Genomic DNA, 23463 nt, shown 5'->3' with positions numbered 1-23463 from the left:
ATTCCCCCTCATGTGCAATAATTCGTGTACAACATAAATAGTCAGCTGTCTTGGCAAGGTGAAGGATGGCGCGCTCTCCAGTGCCCAAATGGATCAAAGCCCGGCACTTCTGGACTCAGATTCACCGCCGAACACCCCCCAGGTGGATACGACAAACTGACTTTGTGAAGGACGGAAAAGGTGAGGTAAGTCAACAGAGCTACAACAAATATCCTTCAGAGGCACACACTATCAGCAACACATTCAGGTCTGAATTTAAGCCTTATGTAAATGAGCAGCTTCTCACAACAGGTGGAGGATCATCAATCCGTACGCCACGGCAGTGAGAAGCAAACTGCACAATTCTCATCAATGTTCAAATATACTGCGTAACAAAACGCCAAATTACTATTAACGATTATTCAGACGATAATCACCTCTGATGTGTGCTGACAGCATGTGTCCCTCACCCGTCCTCCTTCACAGGCACGATGTGTCAAACCCTGGCGCGGTCCTCAGCGTCTCACAACCGAACGTCACAAGGTCGAGTTCCCGGCAATTCTGCTCAAATCACTCATGGCTTAAATGCAGAACGCCATCTCATTATCTGCTTCAGCTGAAAGTCTTTAAGTCTGCACGTGAGCATCATCCACAGGTGCTGCAAGTTTTTAGGCCTGCATGTGAACATCCTCCACAGGTGCAGCCAATAGTTCTGATGAGGGTGAAGGACTCTTCCGCCAGCACCTTCTCCACAGAAAAAAACAATTTGCACACCACCTGGAGAGCAAAGAAAAGAAAACAGCACCAAAATGTCCAGCCAAATCCCCCAACACACAACAGACAGTCCCCAAAAAGTTGTTTGTATCAAATTTTATAAAAATTCATTGAAAGTTTTCTCATTGGATGATTGAATATTGACGGAATGAGTCGAGAATGACTAAGAACTGCAGCACATTAACAGCAGGTGATGATTTGGCACATTTTGTCAAAGCTGTATTGGTTAAGAAACATTTTAAGGAGTGAATGTGAACTGACAACTCGTATTAGTTGATAAAAAGCAGCTCTGCCTGAGAGTTGCCAGCACACAGACACCAGATATAATTAGAAAATGAAAAAATGTGATTAGCTGCATCTGTGCCGTCCTAATGGCTTCGTGTCCGTCCTGTTTGGGCTGAAGCACGGCTGCTGTCTGCATCATCGTGGAGCAGCTGGTTGACTTCACGTACACGGCCAACCACCCACGACCACGCAGGAACGTGACAGTCGTCCGCAGCAGCAGGACCCCCCCTCGACTCCAGACGCCTCCTGCTGTCTGCCGCCCACAAGGCTGCTCACAACTCATCCGCAATAAATTATTTAATCTTTCATCAAAAGCCGGAAATCATCTGACGGCTGCACTCGCCAAACCCAGCACCATCACGCATCAGTCGTCAGATAAAGACGGGTTATTAAACGTATTAACTACAAATTATCTAGGCTGATATTTTCATGGCGGCGCTACAACTGGTGCAAGTACGGGTGCTGTCACTGTTTTTGCAGTGCTGATGTTCAACTCACATCTCTTTGTGGTTTATCAGGTCTTCTTACACCAAACCACGGAACCGCCTTGAGTTCTGGATGGCAACCACCTTGGCAGACAACCAGTCCATCCCCACCTCCCCAAAATCAATCATCTATCTGCTGCATCCAGATGAAACCTGGGCATGTCCTTGACCTTCTCCACACATTGGGGTCTTCACCACTGAGCCGCCTGTATGCTGGTCATGTGGTGTGTTGCTATTGAACACACCACATGACCAAAGTGTCACAGCTGATGTTCTCTTACAATGTCAGTGATCCTCCTCATCTGAGTCTCACTAAGTAACCACTCATTTGAGACAAAGTCTTTCCAGTGGGACCCAAGTATCCTCCAAAGAGACCTGGAACCAAAGTCATCTAGTCATTGCTCTATAGATCACTGGTTAGAGTCAAAGTCTTGCAATATTTGTAGTTGAAACTTCATGAATTAGGAAACTAGAATAGTACTCTGCAAACCCTTTTCTTTTGGCTGCCACCATTATTTTGGGCCAGGGTTGCCACAGCAGATTCAGTACATATCCCCACTGGGATTTGTCACATATTTTACACTGGGTTCCTTTCTGCAAGTAATGACAGTTTTATCTGGAGGAACACACACACACACACACACACACACACACTCACACACAGCCACCTAAGAGGTCTTCCATCTAAGTACTAACCAGGAACCACTCTGCTTAGCAACTGAGATCTTGCGGGATCAGGCGTCTACAAAAAATACTTCTGCCAAATCCTCATAAATCCAGAACCTTGTCCACTCAGCTCGACCAGCCTTCAGCGCCGGATTCTCAAACATTAGTCTTGACCTTTAATGACACCTGCTGAAACCATAACCTCAACGGTAGAGCTTGTTTTGTTGGTTTTTGTTGGTCAATTAGTTTTGTTTGTCAAGGGAACATCTTAAAATATGTCCGGGTCTCCGATGCTAATTCTACAGTCAGGATTACTGTAATCAGGATTCCAACTGATGATCAGGATCAAAACTATTAAGATTAAAGCTCAAAAGTCAAAATGGCAACATGCACCCACTGATCCAAAATCCACAGCAAAATTTTATCTTTTTCCATGACCCAAGGCCAACCTCTTCACAGCATCCATCAAAATTCATCCATATCCCACTGACAAATAGGCAAATGAGGATGAAACCAGGACACCCAGGTGAAGGTATTTATTTATCGCAGAGATTTGAAGTATTTTGTGTTAAACTGAATCTTACAGTGGCAGATCCTTGTAGGGGTTTTCTTCTCCATCTCCATCTTCATTTTTCTTTACTCAAAGCAACTTTTTGTTTTACCCTCAAGATGTTTCACCACTCCAATAAATCAATTCAAAATACACATCCAGATCAACATTATGCTACCAGGTTTTGTGAAGCTGAGCTAAAAACCTATTAAGTCATCCTGTGTAAAGAGACGCAACAAGACGCCAGGCGAAGGCAGCATTTTGAACAAACTTTGAAGTGTAGTTATCTTTGAACAAATCAAAGTAACTTTTTATGATGAATAAGGGAATACAAATCAGAATCTCATAAAGGCTCGGTCTCCTGCCAGTGTCCTGTCCCACGCTCGGTGAATTCAAGAGTTATTCCTGTTGTAAAAAGTTCATAAGTGAGGTGTCATTTCTTTGGTCTAATCCACAGAGTCATTTTGAGGACATTTATCAACCAGCAACAAAATGAAAGTGCAGCAGCACGGCCATTCAGTGCCACGCTAATAATACAGGAGTGGTTTATGCAAAAGGAAGTCATAAAGAGCCGACGCTTTGAATTTAATGCACAGAAGGAGCAGACGTCGCTCTACAATGTGGCAACTGAGGTCTGAAATTCCCACAACTGTGTGACGGCTCTTTGGTATTCTGACCGCAAAGTCTCATAACTTCAGATGAGATGAAGTAAGTTCAGATGTGACAAAGTGCAGGAAAATTAAAGCAGAATTGAAATTAAATATAACCTGAAGTTAGATTTAGGGGGAAAAACCCTTCATGTTGAAATTAAAAGTTTCACTGACCGAATGGTCCCCACTAAAAATCGCCCTTCCATCTCTGCACATGCATCATTTCTGTGCATCGGTTGCGGTTTACAGATTATCACCTCGTTTCTGCTTTAAACCGCACTCCAGTCATCATCTATCTCAGGGACAGATATCTGAAGTTTTTGTACAACAATCATTTCCACATAAATTCAGCATTAATTCATAATAAAAGATGGAGGAAGTGATCAGAGCACAGCAGCCACACAAGCTGCTGGTCCTGCATTCACTGTGCCTCCGTCATTTCTAAGCATCACAGATTATCGCCTCGTTTCTGCCTAAAACGTCCTCGTTTCTGACAGGTCTGGTAGGCAGGTTAGGTAGGATGCAAATGCAAGACTCAGACACTTGGCTCTGTAGGTAGAAACAGTTTACTGTTGAAGCAAACGGGGTCCGGTACACAAGTAGGCAGTCCAAAATAAGCATCAGGCTAAGGCGTGGTCGAAAAAACAAGCAGGTAGTCATAAATACAAAAGAGGCAAGCAGGATGTGAATACAAAACAGAGCTCAAAAGAAGGCACAGGGCGCATCAATCTGGCAAAGGACAAAGTAAACTGGGGAGCTATAAGTACACCCAGGTGATGAGGTGCAAATAGGAAGCAGGTGTGTGTGGAACGCACCAGAAAGGGGGAGTGGCCAGAGAGAGGAAGACACACACCACCAAGAGACAGAGGAGGCAGACAACAGAGGCAGGGACAGAAAGCCCAAAGCAGAAAAAACCCAGACAAGAGAAAGAACACACAGAAAAGCAATATAACTTAACCAAAACATGAAAGCAAACCCAGACAAAATGTTGTGTGGGCCGCCAGAAGAGGAGGTACTGCTGGCCCACCACCAGAGGGCGCCCTGCCTGAAGTGCGGGCTTCAGGCACGAGAGGGCGCTGCCGCCACGGACACAGCCGGGAGTGACAGCTGTCACTCACTATTTCCTGACAGCTGTCACTCATTCTTCATCATCTCACTCCATAAAACCCAGACATCATCTCCACCTCATCGCCGAGATATCGTACTTCTATGGAGGTAACTTTCTCTGCCAGCATTAAGTAATTCCAAGAGCTATTGTGTTGCAGCTGTCAACCAGAGGACCGGCGTGGGTCACGACTGTTTTGTCCTACGCCCCGTCAGATAAGTGGTTAAATAGACGCTGCACGAGTGTGTGTTAGAGGTGGAGGTGGAATTCCCACCGTTGTTGTTACGGGGTGTACACACACCCACACTTGACTGTCTTTGCTCTTCGCCAGCAGTACCAGATCCGACAGTCGGGGACGGTGATCACCTGGGAATTCGGGACTTGGCGGCTCCAGTATTCACCAGGTTTGGTGGCGGCGGAAATCGTGTGGTTCCGGCTCTTCTCAGGACAGACGTCTTCTATCCTCGAGCCTGCCCACACGTCACCTTTGTGGATTGACTGTTATCAAATTCTGAGATTGTCTGTATATTCGTTGTGCACCTTCACAACATTAAATTGTTACTTTTTTGGCTCATCTATTGACCGTTCATTTGCGCCCCCTGTTGTGGGTCTGTGTCACTACACTTTCACAACAGAAAACCCAAATCCTGACAGTTTCTGCTTAAAACTGACTTTAGAATTATTTAAGAGGTTTTACCTTGTCATCTGATGGTTAATAATGACAATATTCCCTTTGATCACTTTGGGTGAAGAGAGTCAGACTCAGACGAGCTGCTGTGCTCTGAAATGAAGCACGTACAGTGGAGACAGGACTTATCAATTTTTAGGGGGGGCCGTTTGGTCTGCTACACCGGCACAGGTTTGGATGAAGAGGAAGAGATAAAAATCTTAGTTTTATGTCAGAAGAACTTAGTGCTGTATCTGTTCCTTTAAATGGAAATAAGCTGCTGTGGAGTTGTGACGAGTTGAAAAACTAAACAAAAATATAAAAGTGACACTTTTGTTTTTGCTCCTGTTTGTCGTGAGTTGAACTCAAAGATCTAAAACATTTTTATGTACACAAAAGGCCTGTTTCTCTGAAATATTCTTGACAAATGTGTCTAAACCTGTGTGAGTGAGCACTTCTCCTTTGTTGAGATAATCCATCCCACCTCACAGGTGTGGCATATCAAGATGCTGATTAGACACCATGATGATTGCACAGGTGTGCCTTAGGCTGGCCACAATAAAAGGCCACTCTAAGATGTGCAGTTTTATCACACAGCACAATGTCACAGATGTTGCACGTTTTGAGGGCGCATGCGATTGGCCTGCTGACTGCAGGAATGTCCACCAGAGCTGTTGCCTGTGAATTGAATGTTCATTTCTCTGCCATAAGCCATCAACAAAGCTGTTTCAAAGAATTTGGCAGTACATCCAACTGGCCTCACAACCGCAGACCAGGTGTAACCACACCAGCCCAGGACTTCCACCTCCAGCATGTTCACCTCCAGGATTGTCTGAGACCAGCCACCCGGACAGCTGCTGCAACAGTCAGTTTGCACAACCAAAGAATTTCTGCACCAACTGTCAGAGACCATCAAAGGGAAGCTCATCTGCATGCTCGTCATGGGGTCTCAACCTGATTGAAGTTCATTGTCGTAACCGTCTTGAGTGGGCAAATGCTCACATTCGATGGCATATGGCTGCTGATCAACGCTATGCGAAGATGTGTTGCACTGAGTGATTTTCTGCACACACCCCCCCCCCCCACCCCCATGAAGCAAAACTGCACATTTCAAAGTGGCCGCTTATTGTGGCCAGCCTAAGGCACACCTGTGCAATCCAGCAGGTGATTTCACTGATTAACATCCCTTTGAACAGGTGGGATGAGTTCATCAGTGAAATCACCTGCTGGATTCATTAGCTGCAAAGAAAACCTGCACCCTCTTTGCCCTTTCTGGAATAGTTTGGAGACCACTGCTGTATATTTTTGTTCAGTGTAAGTTACATTTTGCCATTAGGGTCATTTATAGCCCTGCACTGCAAATCTGTCTGCCTATGAGGACTAATGGGAGCGATGCTTTGTCATAGATAATTGTATTCGTGATGTAAAGCAGTGGCTGTCCCACAACGCCGTCTACCTGAATGATGGCTAAAGAGAGACCATTGTGTTTGAGCGTTCTGGAATACTGAATGTGGTAACACCAAACTTTGGTGCTCTGGTTAATTATGTAAAACCAGCTGTCATGAATTTGGGAGTGATATTTGACAGCTGTTTGGGGTTCAATCAACAGATAAACTGTTTTTTTTTTGTTTTGTTTTTTTTCTAGATTCGTCTTCTGGCTGAAGTGAAGCACTTCCTCAGTAGACGTGATCTTCCAACGGTTATTCATGCATTCATCAGCTCCAGACTTGATTATTGTAATGCACTTTATTCTGACATTAGTCAGTCTTCTCTTGCATGTCTGCAGTTGGTGCAGAATGCTGCTGCTTGTCTTTTAACAAACACTTTTAGACGTGAGCATATTACGCCCGTCCTGTACTCACTCCACTGGCTTCCAGTTCATTTTATTATTGATTTTAAGATTTTAATCTTTGTTTTTAAAGCTATTTATGGCCTTGCACCTCCTTACCTGTCTGAAAATTTAACTCTGCTCACTTACACTAGGACATTACGGGCGTCTGGTCAGCTTTACTTAGAATTCCGAGGTCAAAATACAAACTCTGGGCTGATGGTGTTTTTGCGGTAGCTGACCCCTGACCCCAGACTGTGGAACAACTTGCTACCCCTCTACTTATGCACTATTCCTGACTGAGCACATTTAAATCTCCAAAAGCATGTTATTGTATTAGTATGTCTCAGGGCCATGTTCTTGGTCTAACATCATATCTCCTTTGGAAGGAAGTGGCGCATACTGTTCGTTTGCTTAACATGCTATACTAGCATAGTTCCACCTTAGAATTGGAAAATAATATATAAGCTATACCTTCTGAATTTTCATGCTACACAGACAAAACACAGTATTACTTTTAGACATACCTTTCAGATGACAACGTGAGCAGTCACCGAACATCAATGTCAAACGCAAACACTTTTTCATCCAAACACATAGCTCCGCTGGTCCACCCTGCAGGGAAGGTCGCCCACTTGGAGGTTGGCCGAGTGCAGGCTTAAAATGCAGGGGAGCCCGAAGATCATGGTTCTTGTTAGTAGCGGTGCATGAGACAACTGTTTTTAAGACCCCAGAGCTGTAATGGTGACTCTTTTTGTTCAATGTTGGCATCTCTTTAATACAGCATCTGTCTCCTGTGAATATTTGAATCTTAAGTTTGCTCACCACATAAAAGTACTTGGGATCACAGGCAGAAAATCACCAACATAATATTAGATGCAATGTCAGTACTTTGCGCTAACAGCAAGCTAGCTCAAAGCCAATTATCCAACATATTATAAAAAGACTATAACTTTACTAAAATAATGACACAGTGCGCAACACAATGAAAGCATTTACTTTCAGCTGCAACAAGAATAAATATATATAATTTATAAGGTTCTTGGAACATTTTTGCTTTAGAGTTTTCCCAATAATTTCTCTTAGGAAAGAGGAATGATGCAACAGATTCAAACCAACTTTATTGGCTGTGATCATAAGTATATTTTATCAGCTCATATCTCATAAATACTTTGATTAAAGGAACCTACTAAAGTAGTTTGTGATTGTTATTTGGGAGATTTTATTACTTTGGCTAAAATATATTTTAGGAATTTTTATTTTGGGGAATTTCGGCTCGATCAGAGTGGATTTTTCCACGGGGACACTAGTCTCACATCAAAGGTGAAAATCTTGACAGAGGGATGGGAACAAGTCCTACTTATTGTCTTCATAAATGACATTAATGAATGATTTTCCAAAATATGACTTTGTTTTTCTGTTGATGGACAGCTGGGCGGTAGTAATGAGTCACGTGAGCAGTGGTCTGAACTCCAAGTTAATCCTGCCTGTAAATCAGCAGCTGTGTTTTTTAAATGTATTGTTTAAAGAGGTTTTTAGAGGAGTTTTGGTCGTCGTGACACTTTGACAGTTGACAGTCGATATGACTGACAGCAGCTCTGCAGAGACTGAAAACGTGACTCTTCCTGTGTAGAATCTGACACGTCACTCTGACTCGTGTGGTCCAAAGGAAGACGAGAAAACAGAAGAGAACAGCGTTTGTTCGTTCGTTCGTTTGTTTGTGTGTGTTTGAGCCTGTTTAGAAATCTGCTCCTTTGATCTCTCATTCTGTCAGAACTTGACAAAGAAGCCTGCAGTGCTGTGTGGGATCACATGATCAAAGAGGTTTCTGAGTGACACAGTTGGACGAGTGGTTTCAGAATGCCACTGAGTGAGTGATTAGAAAGTGTCACCATAATGGAGGGTTTTATTGGGAAAAGAAATACAAATGCTGAATTCTTTCAGTAAAAGGGGGTAAAGTAAACCGCATGGACCCCGTTCATGTTAAGTCTCACTCTCAGACATGATTCAATAGAATTTTGGTGAAATGTCACTGGTGAGTTGTTTACAAGATGCCACCTGGAAGAAATGTTGTCACACATGAGGAGATTGAAGAGATAAAGAAGTCACCTCACTTCATGTCTGAAGAAATGGCACCACTTTCATAACAGCAAAATGTAATTATGGACCTAATGGGAGAGATTAAAAACCTCAAAAGGATAAGAAAATGGGAAACATAGAATCTTAAGTGACAGATTTGGAACAATACTCCAGAATGAATGATGTGATAATCAGTGGAAACTGGGGACCTGCCTGAGCAAGAACAACTCGCCCTAAAACAACAAGTAATTGCCTTCTTTTGTAGCAGACAGAAAGTAAGTCTATAGAGGGATATCACCCAATCCTAACAAAAAATAAAACTGAAAAACCTGCAATTAGTATACGCTTCATTAATAGAAAACAAAAGAAAGAACTGCTTCAACAGGGAAGAAACCTGAAATGCAAATGAACACCTAATAAAAAGACATGCAGACATCACAAGACAAGCACGACTACTGAGAAGACATACAAAATACCATCAACATGGACATCTGAGTGTAAAGTATACATTAATGTGAATGGGACTCCAGAACAGGCAAAAACTCAAGTCATCGGGGATACATCACAACTTGAAAACTATCAGTGATGTCTTTGTCCATGAAACAGTCTTCTTAACAGTCTAAAAATGTGGTGTTATGGACAGTGTTGTATAGTAACAAAGTAAAAATACTTCACTACTGTACTTAAGTACGTTTTGGGAGAGTTTTTTTAAATTCAGCTTACTTTCACTTATACTTCACTACATTTCTGACCTTAATTGCATACTTCTACTCCGATACATTTTCTGTGCGCCATGCCGTTACTCATTACAAAAACAAACAAAAAAAACACACACACACGAAAAAAGTTGTGTTTTCACCCAGAGACACCACTGATTACTAGTGACTGCAACGAAGTCAGGCCGATTTGTCATGAGGCATGTCCGGTAGGCTTTTTTGCAGTTGTGCACTTGTTTATCAGGAAAATGATCATTTCTCTACATTGATTACATTCCCTACAGTGGGTCTGTAATCAGCTTTTCTGCAGCGCAGCTTTGCTTTGAACTTTGAACCAATCAAAGCAGTGATTCGCAGGTCGAAGCAGTGTTCCGATCTATGATTCGTGAATTGATTGCCAGAGGTGTCAAGTAACGAAGTACAAATACTTTGTTACTGTACTTAAGTACACTTTTTAGGTATCTATACTTTACTCCTTTACTTATTTTTCTGCCTACTTCTGACTTCTACTCATTACATTTTCACACAAGTATCTGTACTTTCTATTCCTTACATTTTTAAAACAAACAGCCTCGTTACTCTTGGCTTCAGTTTAATGTTTATATATATATATATATTTCACGTCATGTGCGCCTGTAATCAACTTTTCTGCAGCACGGCTTTGCTTTGAACTGTGAACCAATCGAAGCAGTGGTTCGCAGATTGAAGCAATGCTTCGACCTATTGCTTCGTTTATTCTTTCTTTCTTTCACTTAATTTTCCCCCGCTAAAACCCTAAAGAGCATACGTCTGTGAGTATTATTTACCTTTTCTATGTTAAACCGACCTGTTATGGTCTTCTGAAACAGTTGACAGATGTATTTTAGAACTTAAAAACGGGAGCGATGCTAACACGTTAGCATCTCTATGGCATTTTCAGTGTTAAAAGTTAGCATTAAGCAATTGCAGCTCTCATCACGTTCGGGTGCATTTGTTTTCAAATTGTAATATTTCTTAAATTTATTTTTGTTTATATATTAATAATCTAATGATTATTATATACAGTTTTAGAGAAAGAGACAAAAAGAACCTGAATAGAAACACAACAGAAAATATAAAAGCAACTAACAATGAACATACATAAATAAATACATACATACATAGAGAAATAAATGTTTCCTGTGAACACGTTGTGACTCTACACCTCCATTTCATCCCTGTCTTATTTAATGACTTAAGTACAATAAATACTAGATACTTTAAGACTTTTACTTGAGTAGCATTTCAATCAGTGACTTGAACTTCTACCAAAGTAATTTTTTAAATGGGTATCTGTACTTTTACTTAAGTGTGATTTTCCAGTACTTTATACAACACTGGTTATGGATGGGTTAGCAAAGGAAGTATCATGAATGATGTAAGACGGTTTAAATATTAAAACCAACAGGGCTATAGATGAAGATGAAGACAGACTTTATTACAGACTCAGGGTCCAGATAAAAGAAACAAAACACCATACATAACAACAACAACAACAACAAAGAAGAAAAAATGGGGACACTACATGCCCCTGAATAAAATACACTTACACCAGTGTTTTCAAATCTGTGACGTATACCGCATGACACTGGAGGAACTATTAATCCGTTTAAAAGCAATGTGATTATCAGAATTGCTTAAACAAGAGATGAACCTAAATGTCATTATTTTTTTAAAATGGCTATAGATCACAGTATATTGGAGTATTAAAGTGGCATTGACCCAGACAAAAATTTCTTTAACTGACAATTGACTGTTAATATTATACAGACAATCAATTCAACATGAAGATAAAGGCAGAAAATACCATAACAGTGATTCACTATCATAATAGACATGTAAATGCAAATTTCACTCAATTAAAGAACATCTAAGAGTGTTTAAGAACCCATTTAGTGTGAGTGCCATATAAGAGACCTGGGCAACCACCACAAAAAGGAGCGGAGAATTTGAATTGGATGGATATGATTTTTTTCTTTTGGGTAGGACAAATAAAAAGGAGGTGGGGTGGCACTGTATGAAGATAGAAACTTAAACTGCCAACACGTGGAAAGGATGATGACTGTTATTGATGAAGTGATGGGATGCCTAACTGTTGAAATCTATGTACGAGGTCTATTAGAAAAGTATCCGACCTTATTATTTTTTTCAAAAACCATATGGATTTGAATCACGTGTGATTGCGTTAGACAAGCTTGAACCCTCATGCGCATGCGTGAGTTTTTTCACGCTTGTCATTCGCCTGTGAGTAGGCTTTGAGTGAGGAGTGGTCCCGCCCCCTCGGCGGATTTTCATTGTCAGGAAATGGCGGAATGATTTGGGCTTTTTTTCCATCAGAATTTTTTCAGAAACTATTAGAGACTGGCAGCTGGAAACCATTAGAAAAATGTATCTGGCTTTCGGTGAAAATTTTACGGGCTTCACAGAGAATAAGGACTGTTACTACACCTTTAAGGACGGCTTTAAGGACACTCGGCGTGCCGCGCTCCATGCCGCCATCGAGAGCCACAAACCACCGGATCATTTCTAAACGTATGGCCCTGTGGATCCAAGAACGTCGTGTGCACTTTCTCTGGTTATCACAAGAGCTGGACATCAACCATTTTCCGGCAGATTTCACTTTTAACAAGAGATTTTGTCATGGAAAGCCGAGCGGAGGCTTCGTGCGTCACGATGGATTCGCTACTGGAGCGACACAAAACCACCTCCTTTTTGGTCTCACAGGACAGCTTTGAGATGGCGTTCAGACAGCTGTCGGTGGTTTTTCCATCGAGTGATTATCTGAGAAATTGTGGATGTGCCTGGACATGCCAGAACATGTCCCGTGAGGCTTCATCATGGCGTTGCTGTGTGCCATGCGGCACCGCCTCGACGCGCGAAGCCTCCGCTCCTCTTTCCATGACAAAAACTCCTGTAACAGTGGAATGTGCCATTCATTTCTAAACTGGACACTGTGTTTTATCCAGGATGTCGTCTGACTAGCACAGCAATTGTGAAAAGACGTGGACATCAGCACTTTTTCGGCACATTGAGACAGATGTGCGGAGGAATTCCACACGTCGCGGCGGTGCCGCATGGCACAAAGCAACGCCGTGATGAAGCCTCACGGGACATGTTCTGGCATGTCCAGGCACATCCACAATTTCTCGGATAATCACTCGATGGAAAAACCACCGACAGCTGTCTGAACGCCATCTCAAAGCCGTCCTGTGAGACCAAAACAGAGGTGTTCCTTTGTGTCGCTCCATCAGCAAATCGGTCGTGACGCGCGAAGCCTCCGCTCGGCTTTCCATGACAAAATCTCTTGTTAAAAGTGAAATCTGACGGAAAATGGTTGATGTCCAGCTCTTGTGATAACCAGAGAAAGTGCACACGACGGTCCGGCTCCACAGAGCCATCCATTTAGAAATGATCCGGTGGTTTGTGGCTCTCAATGGCGGCACTGAGAGCGGCGTGCCGAGCGTCCATAAAGCCGTCCTTAAAGCTGTAGTAACAGTCCTTATTCTCTGTGAAGCCTGTAAAATTTTCACCGAAAGCCAGATAAATTTTTCTAATGGTTTCCAGCTGCCAGTCTCTAACAGTTTCTGAAAAAATTCTGATGGAAAAAAAGCCCAAATCATTCCGCCATTTCCTGACAATGAAAATCCGCAGAGGGGGTGGACCACTCCTCACTCAAAGCCTGCTCACAGGCGAATGACGCAACCGACAGGCGTGGAAAAACTCACGCATGCGCACGAGGGTTCAAGCTTGTCTGACGCAATCACACGTGATTCAAATCCATATGGTTTTTGAAAAAAATAATAAGGTCGGATACTTTTCTAATAGACCTCATAGAAATGAAGAAAAATATCATTTTTAGTGGCATATACAGAACACCAGGATCAAAGATTGAAATATTTAACAATAGCATAGAGGAACAAGAGCAATAAGAGATTTCTGACATCTGCCCATCCGGATCCAGATTATAGCTCCATTTTTCTAAAAGCAGTGGAAGAAAGTGAAATTTATGACGTTGTTATTGGCTTCAGAACAAAACAGTACAGAGTGGGACGGTATTGACATGCTAACTGCGAAGAGTGCAATTGATGATAAAGTCAAACCACTAATGCATGCCATTTACAAATCAGGAGATAAGCACCATCACACTAATTACAGACCATTTTCATAGTACTTTCCCACTTCACTAAAGTTTTGGAAAAGTATTTACAAATCGATTTGACAATTTTATCGAGAAACATCAGTTGCTAACTGAAAGTCAGTATATGGATTTAAGCCCTGGTCAGACAGAATAATAAAGTTATGAATAATGAGCCATGTATGGATTTATCTGAAATTTCAGTGATTATTTGAATACAGAGCCATGCATATGATGTTCTTCTGAAGGAATTGCAGGAAACAGATGATAAATAAGCCTACAAGGCTAAGGTTTTGTTATTGACTTATAAAGTTGGTCATGGACTGGTGCCGTCTTACCTGGCCGATCTGGTGAAACCCTATGTGCCGGCCCAGGGTTTGCGGTCACAGGATGCGAGACTACTCTGTATTCCCAGGGTGAAGAAGAAGTCAGCGGGTCAAAGAGCTTTTACTTATTGTGCACCTGCTCTGTGGAACGGTCTTCCTCTAAACGTGACATGGACATTTTTAAGTCAAGAATTAAAACCTATATTTATTCTTTTTCTTATGAATAGCTTTTATTTTTTTATCTGTTTCATTCTTTTACTTGAGTTTTTAATTATGTATTTGAATTTTTTTAATTTTGACTTATTTATTTTAAATTTCATATTGAGTTTTATAAGCTGATTAAATTGAATTGAATTACAAGGACTTTCTCAAAGTGGAACCTGGTCTGTTACAGGTAGTCTGTCCTGTCCTGTCCTCGTAGCCGCCAGGTACTTGGATAATGGGTCTCTAACAGCCTTGTACTCACCACTAACTCTCTAACATCCTCATTTGTCCTTGTACACAAATCACCCTGTGTTATTTTTGCTCAATTTTGAAGTTCTTGAAATTAGTGCCACACTCACAGATGAGCCTTGTTAGCTGAATAATCTGCCTCTAAGAGCCACTATTCTCCCACATCACTCATACCAAAAAATACATACTATGTGGCTTATTATTCATCAATCATTATTCGGTGTGACCAGTGCTTTACAAATAACAGCTCGACATCCTTGGTGCCGCTTGATCTGGTAGAAAACAACAAAACAAAAAAAATATGCACTTGGAATATTTCTTCATCTGAAGAAAGCATTTGACACAGTCAATCATGATATATTGATTAAAAAAATGGAAAAGTATGGCTTTTGATGTGTTTTTCTGAACTGGCTAAAGAGCTATTTACTTAACAGGCAACAATTTGTACAAATCAATCAGTATATATCTACACTGAAGTATTTTACATGTGCATTGCCGCAGGGATCAGTTTTAGGTCCTAAAATGTTTATTATGTATACTGATGACATTTGAAAAGTATAAAATATATGACACAAATCTTTTCTGCTCAGGTATGGAACTGCAGCAGCTTTTGGAGGCAGTGTTGCCACAGTTATTTTGAAAAAGTAATACAATTACTGATCACTGATTACTCCTTGAAAAAGTAACTTAGTTACTTTACCGATTACTCAATTGTAAAAGTAACTAAGTTAGATTACTAGTTACTTTTTTAGTTACTTTCCCCAGCTGCCGACAACAACCCTCTGCCACCTCAACATGACAATTGTAACACGGGTAAAACAAACAAACAAAAAAAACCCAGATAGTGTGATGCATCATTTTGCATAAATGATCTTTGGTTCCCCTGCATGCTTTGCGTACCGGTCATGTGACCGCAGCCAGCCAATTAGCTGGCTATATTACCGTCATTCAGGAAACACTGGGGAATGCGGGAGACGCCGCTGGATTTGTTGCTGCTGGTACGGCTATTAAAAGGTTTTGTTTCGGTTCTTCGCTATATTCCGCACTGTTTTCCATCTCTGTGCATTGTCTGATTGTAGGAGCCGAGATACCATGATCCAAGCGTTTGATAGGAGCGTTGGCTTGTTAGAAGACGTGGAATTGGTAAGCTCCATTAGCATTCTCCATTCATTTCAATGCATAGCTTAGCATTAGCCGCTCCCTGTGTTTTAATGGGTCCGGTTAGCATTGCTACCACTTATGCCAACTTTCTTGACTTGTTGCTGTGTTTTTTATGATCTAGATTCAATTGCTATTGTGTTGATTTGATGATAAGTTGATCCACTCAGGGTTAACTATTTGTATGCACTGTGTGGCCTTTTCTTTTGCGTTAGCATTGTCACTTTAGCATTTGCACTTTAGCTGCTGTTTTCTATGAGATTTCTCAATGTATTGAGTGTGTGTTAGCACTATGCGCTTTCAATAGAATGTGAATTATTTTCCTAAGCATTTTGTCAATGTCTTATGTAATGCAGTACTGTAGAATCTTGCACTGCCATAGTAATTTATACCAACTATTTATTACATTATGACTTGCATATTAATTGACTATTTAAACTTTTTTTGGGGGGGGGGTGTACACATGACTTATGATTATGATAGATTAAAGGTTGTTATTTAATGTAATTTATTGATCAACATTTTGTATTGAATGGTCCTGTTTCTACCACACAGGCCAGGTCTTGATGGCGAGCTAAGAACTGAGCTAGTCCTGAATCTCAACCAACTTCTACACCTACCTCAGTGGGTTGGTAGGAGGCTCCTGCAGCCGACTTGTTCACTCTCGCACCTCGCACTTCACTCTACGACCCCCAGCACAAACACACTCACTCCCAAGGACACTTTTTTTTTGAGTCGAGTGGAGTGGTTTTTGAGTCGTATGAACTGTTCTGCTCAGTAGAGCTGTTGGAAGGTTGGACTGTAAGCGACTGGTCATGTGCCACAGCCACTCGCGTTCATCAAATGGACCTTTGCACACCGTGTATTAGGGGTTGCAGCTAGTTTTGGATCCTGTTGTAAATACTGAAGCTGATTGTCTCGAATGGCCAGTCACCTCTAAATGTTTAATGTTGTCTTGTCTATTTTGTTTGTCTCGATACATGGTACCACTTTTATCTATAAACTACATCCAGTCTCTGTCTCTTCTCTTCTAGACTCAAACCAAGTTCTGATGCTAGCTAATACGTTAACACATTACTCTTAAGTGCTCTATTACCTATGGTATTTTATAGCAGCCTCCTTCAGGCTTTTATTATCTTATAGTGGCACTAATTAATGTTTATACTAACGTATATGCTACACAATGATACTTGTTTTGCCAAAACTCACTTTATAGTCAACCTTTCTTGACTTCAATGAAAATAAATACTTGTTTTATAAAAAGTAAAATAAAGACCTCTTTCTTGACCTCATATTTAACCAGTAAAACTTGCAATTTCTAACCTACATTGTTTATAAATGTAACTTTTAAATTCTTTCTAACATTTTTCTAACATTTAAATTCTCTCTAAACAATTTACTTGTCGAAATTATTATTATTATAAGTAGTATTAGTAGTTGTAGTAAAAAAAGGCTTCAAAACTGGACCTTTAATTGAGGGGTGTTGTGCCCCCATTCCATGTGGATTCGCCCCTGCTTTGGCGTTTGAGCACAAAGAATGGATAACATTTATTTATGCAGAAAACGACCAGATTTACAGTTAAGAAAGTTTTATTGTGTTTTCACATCATGTGGTCCTCAGAAAGAGAGTTTAGGTGCATTTGAGTGGAAAATAGTGTTAGTTGTTGACGTGTCGCGGAGGATCAGCTGTTTTTAGCGAGCAGATACAGAGCGGCTCAGCTCAGAATTCTAAATAAAGGAGAAAAAAGCATAAAAATGTCTTTGTAAACCTCAGTGCAGGTGTGCTGTTGTCACCGCGCTTTAAGAGGTGAGGACGAGTCGTAGCTGCTGCAGAAAACTGTGGATAAAAAGCTCACAGCTCGCTTAAAGTGGGCAGTTCAGTCGAACCCTGACCTCCTGCCCATGGGCCAAGTTTAATGCTGCTATCGACCCACAATGCAAAAATAATAGTAACGCACAGTGACTTGGAGAAGTAACTTTAATCTGATTACTGATTTGGAAAGATTAACGCGTTAGATTACTCGTTACTGAAAACAGTGGTCAGATTAGAGTCACTGTTTGGAGGTGATCACAGAGGAAATAAATAAATTGGAAAAAGTGGTTTGACATAAATTCTCTAAAGTTTAAAAAATTAATATAAACTTAAAGAACAGGTTAATTCAAAATGGCAATGATGATGTGATGGAGTGCAAAACCCATTAATATTGTGGTGTTATGTGTCAACTTTTCTTGTGATTTTCTTTTTACTTACTTGCCATACTTATTTGTCATATTTGTTTTTTCTTGTGTGTGTGTGTTCTTGTTTGTGTGTGTGGGGGGGTGGGGGGGTGTAAGTCTTCTATAGTGAAGAAGTTAATATTGTGCTATAGGACAAATATGTTGTAACGTAATGTAGAAATATAAGTTTGTACTTCTGCCTGCTCCTTTTCAAACATACCAATGTGAAGATGTAAATATGGTCAACTTTGCTAATGATAGAACATGTTTGAAATGAATGAATGAATAAATAATTAACAGGGAGCCAGAACATTGAATCTTTGACACACAAGAATCAGGTCTTACAGTTCACTTTAAAGATTTGGATTTCAAGATTAATTTAATAACATGTCATTTATCTTGCAGGGCAACTTGGCCACAGGTTGCCTGCTTGTGATGAGGTCAGTGTTTGGTACATTGTTCTTCGCAACCTGTGACCAAGTTGCCCTGCAAGATAAATGACATGTTATTAAATTAATCTTGAAGTGCAGCAGTGTGAATGTAAAAGTTTCCTTTGCGTCCCCGTCAGGATTATCTTGGTCACACTGAGTGAGTTTTAATAACTTTGACTCTAACTTTATCTGGCAGCACGTCATGATCGATGTCTGTTTTTGGCTCCACATTCTCATCAAACTCTTCACTGACAGAAAATCTGGCTCCCATTGAGCACCAGAGGTTTATGGGTTCGCATTAACAGTCACAACATGTCTTCATTTCTGGCAAAAACATCCATTTTAAATCCAGCACAGACTTTGTTGCCCAGAATGTTTAAGAAGCCAGATGGTGTGTGTGTGTGTGTGTTCGGTTTTTCTGTTTGCAGGAGCGTGACTGTTTCATGCTGTTTCCATTCAGTCTGATTAACATAACAGATTAAACCTCACACATTTTAATTTCATCTGCATTATTTAATCCGTGAGCCGGCTTCTAAAGTTTTAGTTTTCGTAATTAGCTCCACGTCTTCTTCTCCATTTTTGGTAGAAGCGTTACAGCGCCACATACTGGCCTGGCATATGTACTACAGCATTTTCACACGGTTTCACTGGATCTGTGAGAATGGAGACATTTCTTGAATGGAACACTTTTTGAAAATGACAAAGGAAAAGATTGTATGGGAGAAGTTCAGCTTCAGTGTAGACACGGCCTTAAAAACATGGGATGAAATTAAATTAATAAATGAGGAATTATTTTCTTGAGGGTGCTATGACAACTCCAGGGGGAGCTTTACCACCCCCTAGCACCCCACCACCACCACCACCCCGGCACCACTCATGTCATTTGAATGCATCAGCTGAAAAGTAATAATAATATAACAATAATAACTAGGACTGCAAGCAGTCATATACGGGCCCTCGTTCCGCGCGACCGCCTACCCAGGCCAGTGGGTGCCCTTGTGACCACATGTGGGCATGTGCATGCAGGGGTAACCACTCATCACACAGTTAAAATTTTAAACAAATCACACAATGCATCAAGGAGTTATGACATGTTGATTGTTCATCCACTAGGGGGCGCTCAGTGTACAAACAGAGGGGCTGGGTGTGTTCAGGGGCCAACCGTCATCATACATGTGAAGTTTCAAGTCAATCAGGCAAAGCATGAAGGAGTTATCATGACTTGATGTTCTATGGCAAAGGGTCAAAATGGCGGCACCATAGCAGCCACACCCTTCAACATAGAGAAAAGCTTTCAATAACTTTTGTTCAGTATCATCTTTGGATGCTGTCAAAGAAATTTGAAGTGCATTGGACAAAATCCCTGGGAGGAGTTCGTTCAAATACAACATGTGGAAATCACGCCAAAATGAGAAGAAAATTCAAAATGGCTGACTTCCTGTTTGGAGTAGACTCATGGTGCAAGAGACTTTTTTGTACGTCTATGAAAGTCACACATGTGTACCAATTTTCATCTCCCTACTCCAAAAAAACCCCTATGTGGAGGGGTTTTTGAAAGTTTCAAGGGGGCGCTATTGAGGCATTTTGTCCCGCCCATGGGCGACGCCCCTATGAATTGTAAGAGGTTGTCATGCTCGACCTGTGTATCAATGTTCATGATGATGTGACAAAATTAAAGCCGTCAAAATGAAGAACGTAATTTCATGGCAAATGGGCAATATTCGGCACGCCGCCACACAGACGCCGTTACTCGTAACTTCACGATGTTCATTGCCTACGTTCACCAATTTGTTCTGCATGTTTTAGAAGTGGAATGAAGTTAATTGGGTTAAGTATGTGACATCAGGACCTCTTAAAGTAAAAATAGGACATTTCTCGCCACCACCGGGGGGCGCTATGGCGCAGGTGAGAACTTAAGATATGTAGACGTTCAAGGCGGAGCCCTCATCATGTCCAGCAAGTTTGAAGGATCTACGATGACGTATGTGGGCGTGACAGCCGTTCAAAGTGAAATGGCGTGCTCTGAAAAGTTTGCCAAAGTTTGACGACCCCTAGCAGCCATGCCTTTTGACTTAATTAGAATCTTTTGATCACCATTGTGTTGTGATGATTTTGACCAAATTTGAAGACGATCAGATAAAATCGTTAAAATGTAAGTAGTGGAAATGGCCAAAAATGGCAAAAATTTGCTCAAAATCGAAACTTAAAATCAAAATGGCCGACTTCATGTCGATATTTCACCATGACAGTAAGAGACTTTTCGTGCGTCCTGGCATGGTAAATGTGTACAGAATTTTGTGAGGCTACGACGAAAAAAGCCCAATGCGGAGGGGTTTTTGAAAATTTCTAGGGGGCGCTATTTCATGATTTTTCTGCGACCATGTGCGACGCCCCCAAAATATCGAATTTCGGATCCGGCCGGACGACTTTGGAAAGTTTGAGTTTTTGAGCATGAGAAGAGGCCGAAATTTCGATTTCAAGAATGAGAATAATATAATAATAATAATAATAATAATAATTAATAATGATAAACAGCGCAATTACAATAGGGTCCTCGTAGGACGTTGCCTACTCGGGCCCTAATAAACAGATAACACGGAATATCGAGTGAGGCCAAAGGCAAAAAAAATAAAATCCAACTAGGCCATCCGCCTGATCCGCTATGAGGACCCTAGAACCCATGGGTTCCAACCATTCATACTATTTGCAATGAATTAGAAGTCAAAGTAAATGTAAGGATTTTTAAAGGGTTTTTGTTTGTTTGTAGAAAGTTGGTTAAACGCCAACCCAAAATTAAATTCTTATTATTTTTAATTAGATTAAAACCCCACCTAAAATAAATTAATTCTGTGACCCCCACCATGTTATAAAAGGAAAAAACAATGGTTTTGTTTTTGTCTTATTGTGAAAGACTTGTGCAAGAAACAGTAAATGTTCTATGACAATGTGGCTGGCTTTGTACAGACAGCAACAAATGAATTATTCAACTGCAGAGTTGCCTCAATTTAAATATTGTAGTAACTTTTTGAAGCTTCCACAAGAACCAGAGTTACCAACATGAGATGTCAGGGTGGAAGAGGCAAAGTTTCAGACAGCAACTGCATGCAGCAGAGACGTGAGTCAGGATTTACATCTTTAAATTGCTTAGATGTTTCTGACTGGTTGTGGTTGATGACTAAATGGTGGACCAGCTGCTTCTGATTAAAGACACAGCTGTTCCTGATTTGGAGATGTGAATGAATGCTTAAAAGCTGAGTCTTCGTAGTAAAACTTGCGCTAGTTCTTCTTATTATTGTCCTGGATTTCTCCTCAGTCCTCTTAAAACAAGTCACTGAACCACCCTAAATGATGGTGAATCAGACTGGCATCATCTGAGGAGTGAGGACTTCAAATAACATAGGCACTTTTTGAATCGACACTTAAATAATACGCTGACATTAATTTCAGAGCTTTTCCTCTTCCAGCATTGTCTCTTACATTTACTCTTTTCTTGCTCTTCAATGAGTCTCTCCAGACTTTACTGCTCCTCTGTCTTTCATATTCACATTTATGCATAGAAGTTGTAAAAACAGCCTAGAGCGACCTGCACTCTGACTTCACACAACATACAGCAGCAAACCTCTGGCAAGAAAACTTCAAAAACATCTGCAGACGTTCAGACAGATCACAGCGTTTGCTCGCTCTTCAACAAACACGCTGTGCTTCATTTTATCTTCTCTGCATGAGACACTTCAGCCTGTCAAACATCTTATCGATGTGTGATGATGTGTGAGTGTCACCGCCTCTTGCTCAGCTTTGGTTTGTGGGTTGTCAGGATTAGAACATGTGTGCGGCTACAAAACACGCTTTCTTTTTTTTGTCACAACAGATGAAGTTAGAACAGAAAACTCTGGATTTATTCCTGTTTGCTCAGATTCAGAAATACTTTTTGAGTCTGTCATCTCTTCCATGTTTGTTGTGGTTTTACTTGTGATAAATGTTTGTGCTTTCTTCTGTACCTTTACAGCATTACACAAAAACTACACAATCAAACATCTTAAAACGTGGTTTACAGATGGGATGTGGACCAAGGAGGACAGCATTAACATGGGAGTGGATCCAACTAAAGTGGCAGGTCCAGGGAATTTTTAACTTTGTCTAACATCATGGCATAGGATGATTTAGTCAAATTCTCAGAAACTACTACAGAGACTTCATGAAAAGACATTCACATTATGAAACATTTCAGTGATACGTATAATTTGGCACAGATCCTCTAAAAGACAGATTTTATCTTTCAAATTTCATTGGGTGCATTTGTATTTGGTGAGTGTAATATAACAAATTGGATTAGAAACCAACAATTCCATTTTTTTCACACTGCGTGAGCACACAAGCATCACATTTATTTTTACCAGAAGACTCACAAGGTTAAAGAAAATGATTTATTACATAGGTGAGTAGAGAGTTTTAAATTTGGTTTGGGCTCTGTCCCTGTTGAGGCAGCGGGATGTGGAGCAACTCTCAAATCCTGCTGATGAAGGAGGCAGGGGGCGGAGCCCATCCCCCACAGTGGACAAGTACCAGCTGGGAGCAGGAGGGTGGTGGAGGGAGCATCGGGTGGGGAGCTGAAAAACAGCAAAGCGTGAGTGAGACATTGAAACATTTAAACCATGTGCCTGTGTCCTATTGGTTTGTGGTGATGTTTAATGGTAACACCTGTTTAGGATTATGTATGTGGCTGGAGTCAATTAGCGGAATGAGACTCCTAATCGTGAGTCTCCTTGAACTGGTGCTGCGCTGCATTTCTGCTGGAGTGAACACAACATAATGATTAAACGTTTATGTTGCGTTACTTGATACTCGTCTGCTTTCAAAATGTTTATATTTTATGTAGACTGAACATGTAGAAGGAATATTTATTTATTTATTGTAGTTGCTTAGAGTATGGGCACGAAAAGC

Source organism: Thalassophryne amazonica, chromosome 6 (genome assembly GCF_902500255.1).
Source record: "Thalassophryne amazonica chromosome 6, fThaAma1.1, whole genome shotgun sequence".
NCBI classification, from domain to species: domain Eukaryota; kingdom Metazoa; phylum Chordata; class Actinopteri; order Batrachoidiformes; family Batrachoididae; genus Thalassophryne; species Thalassophryne amazonica.
Note: the sequence above shows the minus strand (reverse complement) of the source record.